General features: G+C 35.5%; 1 long non-coding RNA gene across 1 annotated transcript; it reads right to left on the bottom strand.

The window, feature by feature from the left end:
- Window positions 1-1909: 1909 nt before the first annotated feature.
- Window positions 1910-4345, bottom strand: LOC104003094 (uncharacterized). Its single transcript, XR_675621.5, has 3 exons — window positions 4258-4345; window positions 3854-3923; window positions 1910-1995 (listed from the first exon to the last, which is right to left on the bottom strand). It is a non-coding gene; the product is annotated as an uncharacterized LOC104003094 (long non-coding RNA).
- Window positions 4346-21290: the final 16945 nt, after the last annotated feature.

The following is a 21290-nucleotide window of genomic DNA, read 5'->3' as shown; positions in this document are numbered from 1 at the left end:
TAAAAGATGGGAAGCCATTGGAGGGATGTGATAAAAGCAAGGACATGATGTTTTATGTTTTTTAAAAGAATCCCTGGCTGCCTTGTGAAGTCAACCCTTTAGGGAGGCCAGGATAGAAGGAAGAAAACATTGTTGATGTTAATGCCCTTCATCAACAGCTTATTGGTAGTATTTAAATCAAAAATTTTTAGGAAGCTGGCATAAAGCCAAACAAATGATGTTTGGATGGAGCTCAGTGTTTGGCCCCAGTGTTTGGCTAGTTTTGCTTCCGCATATTGGCTGCTCTGCCATGGAAAATGCTACCAGTTGTTTCCCTCTCACTGCCCCAACCATGGCCAGGTCCTGATCTTTGTTTTGCTTGACCCTGCGCAGATTCTTTTCAGAGACTGAATTCTCAACATTGAAGATATAAAGGGACTTGTATCAGACAATTCCATCCTATGGTGATGTAAACCCAGAAAAATCAGAGACAGGTCTCAGTTAATTTAGAAAGTTTATTTTGCCAAGGTTGAGGATGCACCCGTGACACAGCCTCAGGAAGTCCTGACAACATGTGCCCAAGGTGGTCAGGGCACAGCTTGGTTTTATACATTTAGGGAGATCTGAGACATCAATCAATATATGTAAGAAGTACATTGGTTCGGTCTGGAAAGGCAGGACAACTTGAAGCAAAGGCAAGAAGACTCAAGGCGGGGAGGAAGCTTCCAGGTCACAGATAGGTGAGACACAAAGGGTTACATTCTTCTGAGTTTCTGATCAGCCTCTCCGAAGGAGGCAAATCAGATATGTATCTATCTCAATGAGCAGAGAAGTGACTGAATAGAATGGGAGGCAGATTTGCCCTGAGCAGTTTCCAGCTTGAGTTTTCCTTAGTGATTTTGGGGACCCAAGATATTTTCCTTTCACTGTGAAAAATCAAAATGACTGACTGAGGCAAAAGTCTCAGTCAATCAAGGTTTATTTAGCCAGATTTAGGGCATGTCCCAGAAAAACAAAAAAAAACGTGAACCACAGAAGAGCCTGGGGCTTTTTCTCAAGGAGGTTTTTAGGAGGTTTACTATTTCTACATTCCTTAAAGGTGGGAAAGGCACGTAAGAAGAGGGGCAGGTAGGCAGTCAGGCGAAAGGTTTCATGCTTGTAAGACTTTAACTTCCTGCCCAGGAAATCTACATTTTACATAAGATGAGGTGAATGTTTGATGAGAAAAGGGGAGCAGAGGAAGAGTCACTTACAAAGACATCTTTGGGTAGGTGGAGGAACCGATCTCCTCTCATTTTTGTTTTACAGCTGGGAAGATAAGCTTACAATTGACATTATCAGTGTGGGATGAACTTTAGTTTTAGACTTTCGTTTTAGGGGCTAGACTTGGATTTGTAGACCTAAAGCTAAAAGTGGCATGTCCGTGTTTATGGGAGGTCAACAAATAATTTACTTATGAATGAGCTGTGGAGGCAATCATTCATAGATGCCGGAGGCCTTTTACCTTTCCGTGGGGATCCCGCTAATACATAATGCCAGCAACAGCTATTCACTTGGAAGAAGGTGTTGTCTGACTCAGCCTCCCAGCTTCCTTTTTGCATAAAGAGTCTGCGGGTCCTGAAATTTTTAGATTTTCCTTTACAGTGGAATAACTTCAGGTATCAGCTTGTCAGATGAATCTGAGGAAAACTCAAGGAATAAAGACAAAATGTGAGTAAAACTTATGGCTTTCCTCTTGGTTAAAACCCCAAGTATAATATGTGTACATAATATTTTATCACTTACTGAGTTGTTTCAATGAGCAAAGGAACTTTCTTTTGCAAGTCGTCACTCAGAAAGTGACATAAGACTCCAGTGTATTTGTTGCTTAATAAACTTATCTTCCAGTTCTCTCATTCTTTCCACCTCTTCTCAAGGTGCGAGCCAGAGTCTCCTCTTCAGGACACTGACTAGTATATTGCTTAAGTGTCCATCTCTCTGCTTGCCTCTGCTTTCCTCTGGCCAATAAATGGGTAACTATTATGGGACAAGAGTCGAGAATATTGGCTTAGAAAATTTTCTTCCACAGCAACTTCAGCCGTTACATCCTCAGAAGAAAGAATTCAACTGAGGGGCATAAAGCAGAGAAAGAGACTGAGGCAAGCTCCAGAGCAGGAATGGAAGTTTATTAAAAAGTCTTTAGAACAGGAAAGAAAGTAAAGAACTCCTGGAAGAGATCCAACTGGGCGCCTGAAGGTCAAAAAGAGAAAAGAAGATCCTTTAACCTTGACCCTGGGACATTATAGGCTTGCCCCTTTCCTGTGATTCTTCTTTTCAGGTGGGCTTTCTGTATGCGCGGTGCCCTCCTTACCCTTGGGAACTGAGCACATGCAGTGTATTTAGGGAGTTATAGGCATGCCCATCTGAGGCTTTCTTCCCTTTTCCAGTGGAGTGTGCCTCTGGAAGATCATTCTTCTCCGTTTTTATCTCTTTACACACATTCCCAGGAAGTTGCTTCTCCCTGGGGCCTCCATTCAATTAATATTGTGATGTTAACAGGTGTGGGCCATCTGGAAATGAACTCTCCCTGGCACTGCCAAATTATCATTTTTAGAGAGGCAAAGCGATAATTGCCAAACCGTCACCTGACATTTCTAATGGGTGGTGGGGAGAGCCCTCTTCTGCCCTGCACATGACTACCTGTAACAAGTCCATACAGCAAAGTGAAAGCAAGTTTATTAAGAAAGTGAAGGAATAAAGAATGGCTACTCCATAGACAGAGCAGGCAGTTCCCAAAAGGGGAGGGACATGCCCACCTTAGGTACAATGCTTGTTTATATCATGGGGAGATGTATTCTATTACAAGGGTTTGTGATAACAGATTAATTTTTCTAATTACTATATTTTGCAAGTTTTTTTTTTTTTTTTTTTTTTTTTTTTAGATGGAGCATCACTCTGTCACCAGGCTGGAGTGCAGTGGCACAATCTCAGCTCACTGCAACCTCTGCCTCCCAGGTTCAAGCAATTCTCCTGCCTCAGCCTCCTGAGTAGCTGAGACTACAGGTGTGCACCACCATGCCCATCTAATTTTTGTATTTTCAGTAGAGATGGGGTGTCACCATGTTGGCCAGGATGGTCTCCATCTCTTGACCTTGTGATCCTCCCGCCTCTGCCTCCCAAAGTGCTGGGATTACAGGCATGAGCCACCATGCCTGGCTATATTTTTATCTTTAAAGCAAAATTAGGAATGCTTTTGTCCTCAAGATATTGGGATATCAGGATATTCCTGAGTCTGGGTCTGTTTAGTAAATGTTATCAATCTGTTCCCTTAACTGTAAATATCTAGAGGTTAGGAATATCTAACTTCTGGGAAATGCAGCCCAGCAATTCCCAGCCTCATTTTACCCAGCCCCTAGTCAAGATGGAGTTGCCCTGGTTCAAACACCTCTGACTCAAGGACCTCTGCCTTCATTGACGATTTTGTCTCTTCATTTTTGCTGTAACAATCCTACTCTGACACACTGGAAACCTAATATCTAACAGAAAGAATAATGAGGTGAAAAAAGAATTTGCACAAGAAAAAAGAAACAAGTAATTTATTATTTCAAATAATAATCCAGAAAACTCTACTATTTCCATTTTATAGGTGAGAACACTGAGCCCTAAAAAGGTTAAAAAACTTGCTTACATTTACATAGTTCATTGACAGCAGATTTAGTACTCAAATTGATATCTAACTTCCTCAAATTCATGTTGTTAGTTACCACATGACCAGTATCGTCCCCATTGTTATGCATGAGAAACCTAAACCTGGAGGGATTAAGTGATTTATTCAAGATCACATCATTAACATACTGCAGAGCCAGAAAGAGAACCCAGATTTTCCACATCTTACCAGTGGTATTTCCATACCGCCCATCCATTTTCTGTCTTGAATTTCCCATTCATCCACAGAAAGTAGTAGTCTTGAAGTTGTGCCATGGAATTAATGGAGTTAATATTCCCAGTTAGAGGAAAAATTTCATTATTTAACATTATTATAAAATAAAAATGGTATTTCCACAGTAATCATCCATATTTACTTATGATTTTATCCTATCATTTTCAAAACAACTTTCAGGGCAACACATATTAATAATACAATAACAATGATGACTATATGGTAATCTCAAATAATGCCACATGTAAAATTGAATATTAATGAATATTTCTATGACTTTGACAACAGAAAAAAAACGACGTTTTTGGTGTACAAAATGCCCTAATCATTGCTCTGATATTATGAAAAAGCTAGCATACCTCCCAACGTGCCTTCCAGTTTTCTAGGAATGATTCTCTCCACAGCTGGGTCTGACCTCCAGAGCTGCTGGAGAAGATCTATTGTAGATTCTTTGTCTGAAAGTAATTAAGCTCAGGAGAGTAAACAAGGAAAAGAGATATTTTTCTTGGTAGATACAAACATTAACATTTGACCCATGGTAACAAAGTAATAGTGACAGCTTAACTATTGAAAGAAAATCTTTTATATTTGCAGTTTATAAATACTTGCTGCTTACTTCCCTCCCCTATTCAATATTCTCTGTTTTATGTTTTGTAAACAACCCAGAAATCTCCACAGCAACAACCATAGTATCATAACCACATGATAGCTTTGAGTTTGGAAATGTGTAGGGTGAAATCTCAAATTTTCTTGGCTGTAGTGTAATATGAAAAGGAAAGACTTTTCCAGGGACTTTGTATGGTCAATATTACATAAGCATAGTCACAGCTCAAAACCATGTATTAAATCTTGTTCTAATAAGCCACTATTAACTGTACATTTAAAGAATATTTTAACTCATAATTTTTATGAAAATAAAACTTAAATCAGCCAAATGTGCAATCCCACAAACTAGATTGAGCAACTTGTTCTGGGGCTGTCATTTCATTTTTACTGTCTACATCTCACTCTTACAATCTTATAATGTCCTCTTTGAGTGTACTTTTGTCTAATTACATAAAAATCTATAACACTACCAAATTATTTTCAAGAATATCAGTAAATAAGTTACTGTTTTGTCTCTATCATCTCATAGCACATCGGAGTGGTACCTACGACAAATGGTCATAGAGGAACGCCTCTCCCAAAGAGCTCCGGAAGAAAAGAGCCCAGTGGTAAACAACCCATATACTCTGCAAAAATAAGTAAACAAAAGGTTTGATAATGCATTGAAATCATCTTTTTAAATGATTTCCTGAGAGAGCAAGAAGTCAAAGAATGCACAGAAGCTGAAAACAAGAGAAAAAGAAGACACTTGGAAGATAATAAAGGCCTAAAGCCAACTTTTCCCTAGGAAGCATCTGCTCAGTCATGATAATCTCCAGTTTCTGTTTTCATGGAAGTGCAGAACATAGGAAATAGGTAATAAAATCAAGGACTACCCAAAATGAAAGATTTCACAGATCTCTTCATAAAATTGATGAAAATCCTGGAGGGTGAAATCAACCAAACAGAAGGATCAGCAAGTAAGCTAAATTCTCTAAGGTTCCCTGACTAGTAAACACAATTTGGCTTTTATAATCTATATTTTCAACATGCATTCCTTCTACATATATGGTCAACAAAGATTTTTAAGTGATATCAAATTGGAAATACAATCAGGTGACTGATAGAAGCCAACAGAATTCCTCTCCAGAGAACGCAGTCATATCCAGGCCTCAAAGAATTATCACAGCTGAAGTTCCAAGAAACATGAGTTCATGATAGAAAATCATGAAATATGTGAGTATATAGGGTGAAATTAATGAGAGTCAGCCAAAACAAGATACCAGCAATAATTATAAATATTGAAATTAAATTAATTAGGAGAATATAAAATTAGCACTTTCTATGTTTCAATCAATAAGATATTTACTGAAATTATGAGCAAGGGACAACAGACTATATAAATTAAATAATAAAATTGGAAATAAGTGAAATTTTTTTTAGAAATGAAAAATAAAATAATTGAAATGTAAACAGATGAACAGATTACAGGTTAACAGATTAACAGGTTAATACATTAAAGAGAAAACTAGGTACAGCTGAAGAAAAATTTAATTCACTAGAAGATAGATGCAAATATAGTATCCTGAAATTAACCCTAAATGCAAATATATTGAAAATATGAAAGCAGTTAGAAGGAGTGGAAAGATCTAACCATACGTTTGATCAGAGAAACAAAAAGATATGGTACAAAATAATTAAGGCAATAATCAAAGGGATAGAAACAAATAATTTTTGAACTATAGAAAGACAGAAAAACCTCAGATCACAGAAACCTACTGATTGTCTTACAGAAAAAATGTGTATATTATCTATATCTGTACAATTAGTCACCAGATATTTTTGGTGAATTTTAGAGCACTAAAGGCAACTGTGATATTTAAAGAAGTCTGTGATAAGAAGAATTATTTTAAACTGATAGCTACAATAGAAAGCAGAAAAAGTAAAAGACTTTTTAATCTTCCTTAAAAAAAGTTAATCTAAAATACTATACTAACAAAGCTGCCTTTCAAGAATAGTAATGAAATTTTGTTTTCAGCAAAAAAAAAAATTTAAATGGAATGTTTGCTATAAATTCTCATTAGAGATCTAAACATCTGCTTCATTCAAAAAGAAAATTATCATAGAAGTTCTGAGATGCAAAAAGAGAATAATGGGTAGTAATTTTGGTAAATCTATGAATCATTATTTTTAAAATAATTATAATGTTTAAAGAATGGTATTAAAAACACGGATTAAGGGAAAACATTAGATAGAAATAGAACACAATTTAGTTGGAGAGTTGTGATGAGTTAAAGCATTTTAACATCCCAGTTAAAAAGGGTAAAGTAGAAGGTAAAGATATTGATCAACTTTACACATTATTTAGTTACATATGCATATAAAACTATCTAAAATTATTTAAAATAAATATATAAAAAAGAAGGTGGTGCAAGATGGCAGAATAGGATTTTTCAGTAATTGTCCTGCAGAAACATCAATTTGAACAACTATTCACACACAAAAAATATCTTCACAAGAGCTAAGGAAACCAGATGAGAGATTACAGTACCTGACTATAGCACAATAATAAGAAAAGATGCATTGAAGAGGGTAGGAAGACAGTTCCACATTACCCATATCACCTCTTCTCCAATCCCAGGCAACACCGTGTGGAAAAAGATACCATCTTATTGGAGGAAAGAAAGGGAAGTGAAGGAATTTGCTTTGGACCCCAATAGTGGGTCTGCCACCATAAAACAAGGCATTGAGCAGAACTCCATGGCCTCTGACTTCAGGCTGGTATTCATGGACTCAACCTCCAGACACGACCTGGTAGCAGACAGAAACCTGTATCCCCTGTGAGGTGGATCTGAACTCCAGTTCACATCATTGCCAGTCAATCACAGTGACCTTGAGCTCCAGACAACATTCAGTTATAACAGGTCTTAGCAGCAGTGGACTTCAGGTACAAGCCAACGTTGCAACAGATTCAGAAGCCAGAAGCTTTAGGCACACACCAGCTCTGCACCAGCCTCAGCAGCCATGGGATTCCAGCTTGATGCTATACCATTCACAGTGGCCCTGAGTTTAGGGAGCATCAGATGGTCTGCTTAGAATCTCTGGACAGGCTCACTGTTGAAAGCCATTCCCAGACAAAGCCAGTCTGTGAAGAATGAAATATGTACCTATTTCTTCAAATGTGCAGACATTAATGCATGGCCACAAAGATCAAGAATAATCATAGAAACATGACATCATCAAATGAACAAAATACAGTGCCAGTGCCTCACCCTAAAGAAATGGAGATGTACTAACTGTCTTATGAAAATTCAAAATAACTATTTTTATCAAACATCAAGGAAATAGAGAGAGACAATTCAACAAAATGATGAAGACAATAAATGACCAAAATAAGAAAATTAACAGAGAGATTATTATAATTTCAGAAAAATCTAACAGAAATCCTGAAACTAAAAAATACAGTGAATGAAATTAAAAGTAAAATAGCATCAACAGCAGAATTATCAAGCAGAAGAAAGAATGAGTGAACTCAGGGATGGGTCATTTGAAAATATGCAATCAGAAGAGAGAAAAAAATGAAAGGAACAAAGAAACTTTTGTTGCTCAAGATTTATGGGACAACATCACAAGAGTAAGTGTCATAGGAGTTGAAGAAGGAGAAGGAAAAAGGAGTAGAAAGTTTAAGAAAATAATATCAGAAAACTTTCCAAACCTGGAGAAAGATATAAATATTCAGGTACAAGAAGGGCAAAGATCTTCAATAATAATGAATTCAAATAAGACATAATATAATCCAAGACATATTATAACCAACTGTCAAAAGTCAAAGACAAAGAGAAGATCCTGAAGGCAGCAATCAGAAAAGAAGCAAATAACATATAAGGGTGGTTCCAATATGCCTAGAAGCAGACTTTTCAGCAAAAAAATTTACAAGCCAGAGACAATGGAATGATATATTTAAAGTGCTAAAGAAAAAACAATCGTCAACAAGAATCAAAGCTTTTCTTCAGAAATGAAGGAGAGATGTTTTCCCAAACAAACAAAACCTGAGGGAATTTATCACCACCAGACCTCTTTTACAAGAAATGATAAAGGGAGTTCTTCAAACTGAAAGAAAAGGATGCTAATAAATAACATGAAAATATTTGAAAATATAAAACTTAGGGTTAAAAGTAAGTACATAGTTAAATTGGGGATATTCTAATACTATAATGATGGCGTATAAATCACTTTTATCTTCATAATGAAGGCTAAAAGACAAAATTATTATAAACAATAATAACTAAAATAATTGTAAGGGATATGCAATATAAAAAGATGTAAATTGTAATGTCAAAAAATTAAAATGGGGTTGCACTAAAAGTATAGTGTTTTGAGGGTTTTTGTGATCTACATTGTTGTTATCAGCATAAAATAATATAACTATAAGATGTTTTTTGTAAAACTCATGGTAACCAGAAAGCAAAAACCTATAGTGAATGCACAAAAAAAAGAAAGCAAGGAATCAAAACATACCACTAAAGAAAATTAGTCACAGAAGAAGACAATAAAAGACTAAGAAAGAAACACGGATCTACAAAACAACTAGAAAACTATAAAGAAAATGGCAGTAGTAAGTTCTTACCTATCAATAATTACCTTGAATGTAAATAAATTAAATTATGCAATCAAAAGACATAGAGTGGCTGAACAGGAAAAAAAGAAAAAACAGTTATATGCTGTCTACAAAAGACTCACTTCACCTGCAAAGACACAGACTGAAAGTAAAGATGCAGAAGAAGATATTCCATGCAAATGGAAATCAAAAGAGAGCAGAAGTAGCTACACTTATATTAGAAAAAAATAGACTTTAAGTCAATAGTTGTCACAAGAGACAGGAAGGAATTACATAATGATAAAAGAATCAATCCTTCAAGAAGATATAACAATTATGTATACACCCAACATCAGAGCACAGGCAGCTGTAGCAAAAATGAACAAGTGAGATTATATCAAGCTAAAAAGCATCTGCACACCAAATGAAACAATCAACAGAGTGAAGATTCAACATAAAACATGGGGGAAAATATGTGCAAACTATATATCTGATAGATTAATATCTAAAATATACAAGGAACTCAATAGCAAGAAAAGAATATTCTGGATTAAAAATGGGCAAAAGATTTGAATAGACAGTTCTCAAAACAAGACATAAAAATGGCCAACAAGTATATGAGAACATGCTCAACATCATTAATCATCAAGGAAATGCAAATTAAAACCACAATGAGATAATCACCTCACACCTGTTAGATTGGCTACTATCAAAAAGATGAAAGATAACGAATGGTGAGAATGTGAAGAAAGGGGAACATGTTTACATTGTTTGTGGATATGTAAATTAGTATGTATACTGTTTCAAAAACAGTATACAATTTGCATAAAAAATTAAAAATAGAACTAACATATGACCCAACAATTCCACTACTATGTATATAATCCAAAAGAAATGAAATCAGTATGTAAAAGAGATACCTGCACTCCTATGTTTATTGCAGCATTATTCACAATAGCCAAGATATATAATCAACCTAAGTGCCCTTTAATAGATGAATAGATAAAGAAAATGTGTGTGATATAGATACACAATGAAATGCTATTCAGTCATAAAAAAGAAGGAAATTATGCCATTTGTGACAGCATGGATGAACCAGGAGAGCACTATATTAAGTAAAATGAGCCAGGCGTAGAAAGACGAATACCGCATAATCTCACTTATATGTGAGATTTAAAAAAAAAAAAGTTTATTGTGTAGAAGTAGAGGGTAGAATGGTGGTCACCAGAGGCAGAGGAGTTGGGGGAGGGGAAAAGAGATATTGTTCAGAGAATACAAAATTTTAGCTAGATAGTAGGAATAAGTTCAATCAAAAGATCTATTTTACAACATGGTGACTAAAGTTAAGAGGAATATATTGTATTCTTATAAATGCTAAGAGAGTGAATGTTAAAGGTTCTCACCACAAAAATGATAACTATGTGAGGCAATGCAAATTTTAATTAGCTAAATTTAACCATTCTGCAATGTATATATACTTCAAAAATATGTTTTACATGATACATACATACAATTTTATCTGTAAAAGTAAAATAAATAAATAAGTAAAAAAATTTGAATTGATAAATGGTGTAATTTTCAAAATATTAAATTATAATAATGGAGAGCCAATGAGAAAAATATGCAAACAAAACAAACAAAAATCCAAAGCAATAAAACAATCCAAATGAAAGTTTAACAAAAAGGGTAAAACACAAAATTTCTCAAAAGTAAGAACTAGTAAAAATTAAGATATAGAAATAAATCCAAGTATACCAATAATTATAAAAAGGGATAAACTTTTCTGTTAAAAAACAAAACTATCTCACCAAGTTCTTTAAAACTCCAGTTTAAGTCATTTATAAGTGACTCTGTGAAATACATACAGACACAGAAAGTTTATATGAAAGGATAAAAAATATGTACAAGGCAAATACAAACCAAAAGAAAACTGGTGTTGCTTTATAAATATTGTATAAAATAGATTTTGAGACAAAGCATTACTAGATCTAAGAAAAATAACAGCTTTTTAACAAAAGATTAAATTCACTAAGAAGATAAAATAATTCAAAATCTTGATGCATTTAAGAACAAAACCTCAAATTATATCATCAAAAAATTGACAGCTCTGCAAGAGGAAGATAAATTCCAACAAGATTTGAACACTGTAATTAACAAGCTTGCTCTAAGGAACATATAGAACATTATATCCAACAGTTAAGAGACTACAGTTTTTTTCCCTAGGTACACATCAAATATTTACAAAGATTTACCAAATGCCAGGCCATAAAGCAAGTCTCAGCAAATTAACAATAGGCATCCTACTGACTACGCTCCTTGATCAAAATATAATTAAGTTAGTCAATTAAAAAAAAGAAACATTTTTACACGTCAATTTTCTAAACACTTATGTACATTTATGAGCCAAAAAACATATCATAACCATCAGCAAACTGAATCTAGTAATGTATAAAAAATATCAAATAAAGCACTAATTACTTGCTCATGCTAGGAATACAAAGTAGGTTTAATATAAAATCAATTCATGAATATCATCACAATAATCATTTATGTATTAAAAAGTCAATTATAATTACAACAGATGCAAAAAATGAATCCTATAGAATTCTATATCAAAGCATGATTTTTTAAAAAAATAGTGAATTAGGAATAAAATAACTCTCCCATAACATAACAAAATCTTCAGTGAACATCATGTTAAACATATGACATTCTAAGCATTTCCTTGAAAATTTAGAACCAGCTAATGATGCATACCATCACCACTTATGTTCAATGGTGAACTGGAGATTCTATACTGTTCAGTAGAACAAGAAAATAAATAAAAGGTATAAGGATTGGAGTAGAAAAACAAGGCTGTAATTTTGGCAAATAGACTATCTACTATCCACTAGACTATCCAATAGAATCAACAGATTGTCATTACAACTATTATGCACACATTTTTATGTTATGACATGTGACATTATAAAGAGTACTACATAATGAAAAAAATTAGCTAGTCCTGTAATGAAATCAATGCGAGCAGAGAAAACACGGGGATATTAGGTTCAATTATTTAAATATTCTAATGGTCCCTATCTAAATGTGTTCTTCCACAGATGACCCAAATAACAATTTTCATATAATATTGCTTTTGTTGGCATAATCCCCAGTTCTCCCCTTCTACAAGCTCTACAAATATCAGAAATACTGGAGATATTCTGCTCAGCTCTTCCACTATCCTTTTGATCATATCTGCAAACATGGGTGTGTGCCCATTTTGTGATACACAATGTGCCTGGCCCTGGGAAAGCATCGATCAATAAGACAAAGCCCTTGCCTTGATAAGTTTCACAATCTAGTGGGACAGACAGTAACATAAATAGAGCAATTAATGACAAAGATGTCCCTGCATATGCCAAAGTGATTGGTCTGGATGTATTAATGATGAAAAATGAGGAAAGACATGTCATAGATGCTATGAATACACACACATAGAAACAAATTTGCAATACCTCCAGAATCCCAGACTTTAACACAAAAAGAGTCATTAAAATATTGCCTAACTTATCTTACTCTAAATCATAAGTTGTAACTGATTGAGATTTTAATTTTTTAATAAATTCAATATTTTTAGAAATCCAGTGTTTAAAAGAAATAACACAGGAGGTATATACATCCTCTAACTTACTCAATTAACCTGCCTGTGAACTGTTATGAGCATGACTTTCTTTGCATTTCAATGAGAAAAAGTGGATGATATCTGGCTAAGGCAAGGTGTATGGAATGGTTGGTTTACTTTTCTATGCACCTACTAGTAGTCCCTGCTCAGATTTTTTTCTCCATCTCAGCTGTTTACACCAAGCACTTAATTACCTGTAGACTCCCCTGCTTTCTCCTGGGACCATGGGCAGTATACCAATAGCCTATATCCCAAATCAAAAAATATTTAAAATAATTATTTCACTGTTCAATGTCTGAAACTAAAGATGCCAAGCACTTTCAGAGCACCATAGAGTGGCATCTCTGCTTCCCAAATTCTTTTTTTTTTTCTTTTTGAGATAGAGTCTTGCTCTGTCACCCAGGCTGGAGTACAAAGGCACAATCTTGGCTCACTGCAACCACCCCTCCCAGGTTCAAGCAATTATCCTGCCTCAGCCTCTCGAGTAGCTGGGATTGTAGATGCCTGCCACCACGCCCAGCTAATTTTTGTATTTTTAGTAGAGATGAGGTTTACACCATGTTGGTCAGGCTGGTCTCGCACTCCTGACCTCAGGTGATCCATCTACCTTGGCCTCCCAAAGTGCTGAGATTACAGGTGTGAGCCACTGCGCCTGGCCCCCAGTTCCCTTTTAATAGAGTAAGCCTATTGGCCCATCTTCATCTCAGGTCTCATGGGTAACCAGAAGTTCTATCCCACCACATCGCTGAGGAAGAGTGGTGGTAACTAGAAGCACCTGAAAAGGAACACCTACCTGCAACCCAGTCAGCTGAAAATAGCTTTTCTTTTTTCTTTATGTCAAATAGCAAGATCATTGTTCTCCTCGGTTTAAAGTCAATATTCGCTCCCTCCACCCCCATTTTGCTTCTTGCTAATTTTTCTCTCTATGTGTTGAATAAATCTTCAGTCTCAGCATGCCAGGGTTATGAACTCTATGGGAACTTTAGTAGAAGCCTCTTCTGACAATATGGGCAGGGTACTATTATGCAGAACCATACTTTGTTTTGTGCTCTTCCTGGACTATGAAAATTGGACACCAAATATGGCCCAGGCTGTCTTAACTGAGTCACCAAGATTGTGCTTCCTGAAGCTCTTCTGCCTACCACCTCCAAATGGCACTTCAGCCAGATCCATCTCAAGGAGACAGAATAGCCCCAAGTACATCATAATTGTCATATATAAAAAGTAAGAGAAGGTAGAAATGGGCTTCTTTAAGGTCCTCTATCTGGTGAATAGCCAGTACAAGAACTGGAATATTTAGCCATCTTTCCATCATTCTATACCTGAAGCACTCGAGGATGAAGGAGGCAGAAGGGATAGAAGATACAACAGAACAGCCATAGTGAAATGAAAAAACTATAGCCTGGGGGTTAAGAGCTTGGCCCCAAAAGCCACACTACCTGAGTTCAGAACCCTGGGCTATGCCACTTAAAAGCCCTGTGACCTTTGACAAGTTAGTTATTCTTTCTGGCCTTGTCTCCTCACCTGTCAAATGGACAGAACCTTACCTCTTAGGGTTGTTGTGAAACTCTAGTGCTTGTGCAGATGGTAAAAGCTCAGTAAATATCATTTTCTAGATTTTCTAAAGATCTATTATTTTCAAGAATACTATTATTATTCTTTCTGAAATAAATGATCATTTTTTTCCCCAAAAAGTTCTGTGTTCCACATGATAGAAGCAGATGAAATAGTGAAAGTTCTGTTAACCAACTATTTAACCACAAACAACTCCTTTGCATTTTCCAGGGAACAGATGGACTTTTCAAGACCAACTTGAAGGCTATAAATAGACTCACTATTTTGTCATGACACAAGTCTTAGATAAAACTGGGTTTTAATGCTCCTTCTTTAAGAATTGTTATTCATATTATCCATGGAGTTATTTCTGTACTAAAATAATGAATTGCTATCTCAACTTGAAGCCAAAGCATAGTTCAAAAATAAATTTAGGATGAGCATCCTTTTAGCTCTGCACAGTCCAATACAGTATCCAATAGGCTATTTAAGTGTGGCTATTTAAATTTAAATGAACTAAAAATTAAATAAAATTTAAAATTCAGCCCCTTAGTCACACTAACCATGTATCACGTGCTCAAGAGCCACATGTGGCTACTGGATACTTCCTGTTGGATAGCATTGTAGATTATAAACTGGAGTGTCTGGTACCACTTCTCAGCTAATCTAACCTGATTAGTAAAACCATTAAAAAGTCACTGGTGAAATCAATCTTCAATTTAGAGTCTAGTGTGATAATTAAGAAATCTTACTTTACAATTATCTATATTCATTATTCCCAAGCAAATTTTATAGGCTATCACATCTGTATTTTTCAGTTCTAACATCAGGAAATTACACAGTACCATATGTTTTCAAGACAGTTGCTAATTTGAAACACACATATGAGATATCCCAAGCCACCATTTCTTTCCATAATCATATATAAACTATGCAAATGATTACTGGTCCAGACTCCCCAAGCAAAGTCTACAGAGCAAAATGACACTTCAGTGTCATTGAGGAAATTTGTACTGTAAGGGTAGCAAATATAAACTAATAAAATTATAAAAGTGATTCTTTAGATTTTTCAGAATAAATTTTCTGATATCTAAATTTACTACTTTATATATGCTTTCCTTGACTTCAGCTCATTATATCTGAGTTACCTGCTCTTTCAACACCTTAGTTTCATTACAAAATCGTCATGAACCACTGATCCAGCTTCTCCTAACTGTGAATCAAGCAGCTGCACATCACACACATCTCCCCAGCCCTGGCCCTCCGAGGCCCTAGCCCTCTCTACAGCTGGCCAGGTTAGCAGGTTAGCTTTCAGAGCCTTCAAGAAATCCAATTTATTCCCAGGAACTGCTCTCACACTATTTAAATCCCCTAATCTCATTGTGACCTTCTTGGAGGTAACAAGGTGGTCACATGAATAACAATGAGTCCTAGGTGGGCACTACAAAAGAATATAAAGAAATAAAAATGTCCCTGGTAAAAAAGAATCAGGAGTGGAGTGGATTGGAGGACAGTGGTCATTTCCAGGATTTGAGTGATTTCCAAGTGTTAGCACAGAGACTAACAAACTGTCAACTCATGGAGGTAATGATGATGGTGATAATAGTGATAATGATGACAACGACGATGATAATGATGGTGATAATGGAGATGATGTGTTTTCCCAAGCCTATCTCCGAAGTATGGGAGAAATAAAATTCGAACCCCTATTTGTGACTCCTAGTCTGATGCTCTAATTCATGCTGCCTACACTCATTCAATGGTAAACACACCTTGCTACTAGTTTACTTTGTGTATTCATAGACATGAATCTCCTCAAAGACCCCAGAACTAAACTTCAGTGAACAGAATGTACACTGGATAAAGTCACCCCATTTAATAATTTCTCCTGGCTATAGGTCTGTTATGTGCTAATTTGTCAACAACTTGTTTTCAAGATGTGGTTATGAAGAACGTGACTCTTTATTCTGGACGAAGCGGAAGCCCCAGAAGCCACCTGGCTCATCAGGGGTGCACGCCTTGTTTTTCTATTAGAAGTTCTCATTTTCCTGTTTTACTTTGTCTTGAATGACGTTGTGCTGTGTCCATATGTTGTCTCCTCTGCCCTCTTGGGTCATTCTGTTCCAGCTCACCAGATCGCAGCTGTTTAATGTCTCCTGCAGGCCTCCATTCTTGGCACATGCCCAAACTAGTGCCACAGCAACCCTATTCCAGGTAGGAAACTGGCTACTTTCCAGGGTGTCATTGTTGTTACAGTGTCCTTAAATGTCTGACCTTTCCACCTCTGTAGATTTGTTTCCATTTAAAAAGCCTGGAGGATTTACAATAGCACTTCCTGTAGTACCAATGTGATAAAAGCAAGGACACCTGGGGAAAACTATCTTTTTTTTTTTCACTTTTACATTCATTTCAGATTTAAGGTCGTCAACCTCATGTATCCACTAAAATGGAACTTGTGCCTCCATTCAAATATATGAGGAAATTTATACTTCTCTTGAATTTTGAGATATTCTCTTTCAAAAGCTTCATCACATAAAAATCTATCCATTTTGCTATCACCTATTCATATTCAGGAATCTGGATTTACAATGTCACATGCAATATTATAAAAGTATTCTACAAACTGATCATATGCCATCTGCTTATGAATAATAATTAGCAGCCCCCTCTCCCACCCCAGGAACATCTGTCTCATTTTACCGCCAGCCTATTTAGAGCCAAGCGTCATTGTTACCTGGATCTTGATCCTCTTTTTCCTGATTAATGTACTTGTTTAGACCTACTATTTAAAGTTTATAGACAAGCTCTGAGCACTACTGGATAGAGAGCCCAGAAGGAAAGTCAAGATGCCAGTGCTAATTTTAGATGATTTTACTGGTCAGTCGACCCAATGTCAAATTGCTAGATTTTCACACTGCCACTCCTATGGCAATCCAATTAGCAAAAAGCTCCTAGCTTGCAAGAAGAGTTTTCATGAGTATCTTTAGAAAACATACTTCTTATTCAAGGAAGTATGAGTAAAGAAAAAAATAGAAAGCTTTTGTTTGTTTGTTTTGGGGGTTTTTGTTGTTTAATAGAGGGTTTTATGTTTGTTTCTTTGTTTGTTTATTTGCCCATGTATCTTTCTATTCTTGAAGCCCAAGGAGGAATGTCCATTTTCTCTTGAAGTCATGAGGCATATTTTCTTATTATGATTCTCATAAATAGAAGGGTGCCATTTGGAAAAGTGGAGATCATTCTTCATCCTGGTGGTATTAAAACAAACTTTTTTTGTGCTTTTCAAGTTTTAAAGACCTCAACAAACTTGAGATGTGCATAGATAATTCAAGACATTTTATTTTACAAATTGGAAATTGGACAGAAATTTTGACTTGCTGCAAACAAATTTTCTTCAAGAAATATAGTAATGCATCAGCTCATGCTTTTTCTTAGCATACCTCTGGATGCAAGAGACACAGTTTGTTGTTCATATCAATAGAAACGTTTCAACAACAAACTCTCTTCCCTTTTGTAATATCTATACATCTGATGGCATTATTCCTGCACCACTAATTATTCAGAATGGTCTGTAGTTTGCTATGTATCACATTTTTTTAATCACTCAAGGAATTGTTAACCTATATAACATTCTTCACTGCTACTTGCCACTCCCATGAAAACTCAAAGTCAGCTATTACTAGAATTACTTTTCCTAAAAGCTCCATGGAAGCCTTGGAGTAGCTAACACTTTGAAATAAAAAAGAAAAAACTCATTTTTGAGGCCTTTCACTTATTAAGTTATTTTTTATGAAGACCTTGGCATAATTTTATCACTAGTAGTAAAGATTGTTTTCTGTCATACACCGTGAATGAATGAAGTTCTTTCCCATATAGTATTTATTGTACAGTAATTTCACATGCAAATCTATACAAAATACACACAAAACACAACAGTGAAAAATGTGACATAATCAGTAGTCCGAAGGCATCATGCCACATGTCTATCCCATTGCCAGCATCTTCTACTTCAATATCTATTCCACCTACATTTTTCTCCAATTTTCACCCTTTTTCACATCATATGATTTGTTGTGGTATGTAAGAATAGGAGAATTACTCATGAACTTTTCTAATTTTTTTATTAAAAAGAGAGAAAATATTAAAATAATCATTCCTGACTTACAGCCAAAGCTTTTATAAACTATTTAATTCAACATTTATCTGGGCTGCTAGGTTGAGAAGTTTACCAACTGAAGCTCCTTCTTATTAAGCAATAGGGCAAAATAAAGATTTTGCCTACAGCTCAGTTATTGCTCTTAAAAAGCTTTTAATTTAATCTATGATCAAATAAAATGTCCCAATAGGTTGATTTCTGTGTTCATTGAGTAAGTCAACTACTTTGACTTCTAAATCATTTTTCAAAATGTTAATCATGCTAAAAATAAGAACATAAAGGCAAATATAAATCAGACAAAGTGTCTATAAATTAATTGCCTCTGAATCTTAAGACTAAAAAGGATCATATAATACAATGGTTTTCCAGTTCTGATTCATGGTACACTAGGAATTCTGGAGAAGGGTCTTGAGGGCTGCCTTTGCCAGGGAGAGTGGTAAGTGGAACCCTCCAATCTCATTCAGTTACATCACTCAGCTCTACTCTATTCTACATGTTAGATAGAGTTCAGTGCATTACTTAAAGAAAGGAATTTAGCGGCTGTTTTACTTTGGACTTATATCTTGCATCAGTTTAGATTGTTCAGAGCTGAAGGCAAAAGAGGAAGCCAAAGGTTTTGCTTTTTGCTCTTCAGCTCATGGTTATTAAAATGTATGTTTTAGGGGTTTTCTCAAGGAAGTTTGATCCTTTGGAGAAAACTGTTGATTAGCATGTCTGCTAAGCATTTGTACCACTTTCTTGAAAACAGCCAAGCAATGCCAACTCTAGGTCCCATGTCAGGCATAAGGAAGGCAAGAAGCATCATTGGTAACAAATGGGAGTGGAGGGGGTACAGCATTTGATAGGAACTATAAAATGTGTAAGACCCTTTTAATTGTATTTGTCTCTAAATATCCTAAAATATCAGTCTTGTTGCAATTAACAGGTATCAAAATAAGTTTTAGCCAAAACTAGGAACTGAAAAGGGTCAGAAGACTCAAGAATTGGCAAACTTGGCCGGGCACGGTGGCTCATGCCTGTAATCCCTGCACTTTGGGAGGCCAAGGCGAGTGGATCACGAGGTCAGGAGATGGACCATCCTGGCTAACATGGTGAAACCCCGTCTCTACTAAAAATACAAAAAATCAGCCGGGCTTTGTGGCGGGCGCCTGTAGTCCCAGCTACTCAGGAGGCTGAGGCAGGAGAATGGCATGAACCTGGGAGGCGGAGCTCGCAGTGAGCCGAGATCGTGCCACTGCACTCCAGCCTGGGCGACAGAGCGAGACTCCGTCTCAAATAAAAAAAGAAAGAAAGAAAAAAAAGAATTGGCAAACCCTAAAATATTATTGGCCATCAGTTTATCCTTTTATAATACATTCAGTTGAATGGCAAAATCTCTCTATTTATGTATTATAAAAGGATATATACATATATGTGTATATATGTAGTACATATCTATAGCATATATATGTATCACAGCTCTTAGATATTAAAATGCATGTTTTAGGGGTTTTCTCAAGGAAGTTTCATATATATGCTATATGTATATATATGTATTACACTAGGATATACACATATGGCACATTACATACATATGTATATATTACATATGTATGTAATACGTATATATTCACACAACGTGCTAGTTTCTTCATAATATCTAATTTAGTCACTCCTTTCAACAAAACATTACTGAATTCCTACTGAATAGCCTATGTGAACATATATGTATATATTACATATATGTAATGTGCCATATGTATATATCCTAGTGTATATATGTATATATCCTTGTATAATATGTATAATATATGTGTATATATGTATTACATATATGTGTATATATATTTGCATATAATATAAGGATAAAGTGATAGCCAATAATATTTTAGGGTTTGCCAATTATTAAGTCTTCTGACTCTTTTCAATTCCTTATCTTGGCTAGAACTTATTTTGATAACCATATTTCTTTTTTTAATTTGCCTTCAAGAAGCAGAATACGTAGTGTTTAATGGCATCCCTTATGAAGGTAAACTATTGCCTAATCAGACAAGGTTTTCCTTTCTATATGTTTCTACAAAGCTCCTTCACTTACTCAGAAGGTAATTTCCTGGTACTTAATCCAGTGATACCACAGGCCAAAATTATCTTGAAAAGTAAAAGTTCATTTCTTGCATCAATTGATCTGAATTATTGGAATGATGCTATCTTTTCACACATCATGCCATTCAATTTCTTCATAGTATCTAATTTAGTCACTTATTTCAACAAAATATTACTGAATGCCTACTAAATAGCCTATGTGTACAGCCCCTATACCACAAGATATGGGAGATACTTTTCTTCAAAGATGATTTAACTTTAACAATTAATCGTTCATGAACCTTCCAAAACCTCTCAATGAGAATTCTGAGAAGACACAGAGGTAGTCCTTAATCAAGCAATGAAATCTATTTTCTCAGACCATTTTCAAAACAATGACCCTTTTACCATAAAGATACGATTTTAGGAGCATTCTGTTTAAAGCACAGGTCTTTCTGTCTCTCTTCTCAGACAAAAAGCTGAAGCATTTAATTTGCCTTGGCTCATCTCAAGTATGAGTTTTAGACTGAAAACTACTCTTCATTTATTCAATGGCAGAATCTCTATTAGTCAGCTCTAGTCTGTCTAGTATTTCAGAGCTCCATTTAAGGAAAAAAGAAAAACAGGAACCAGCTTCATTCTTAGATTTTACACAGAGAAATCCCACAAAGTAATCTTCTAGTGGACCAAAGATGGCTAATCTATGCTTCCCTCATGTAAAGGTTTGATCCTTTGAAGAGAAATCTAAGTAACATGGAGGAGGCTAGCTCACTGATAA

This window comes from Pan troglodytes, chromosome 17 (genome assembly GCF_028858775.2).
Source record: "Pan troglodytes isolate AG18354 chromosome 17, NHGRI_mPanTro3-v2.0_pri, whole genome shotgun sequence".
NCBI lineage: Eukaryota > Metazoa > Chordata > Mammalia > Primates > Hominidae > Pan > Pan troglodytes.
This window is presented reverse-complemented; position numbering and strand designations above follow the sequence as displayed.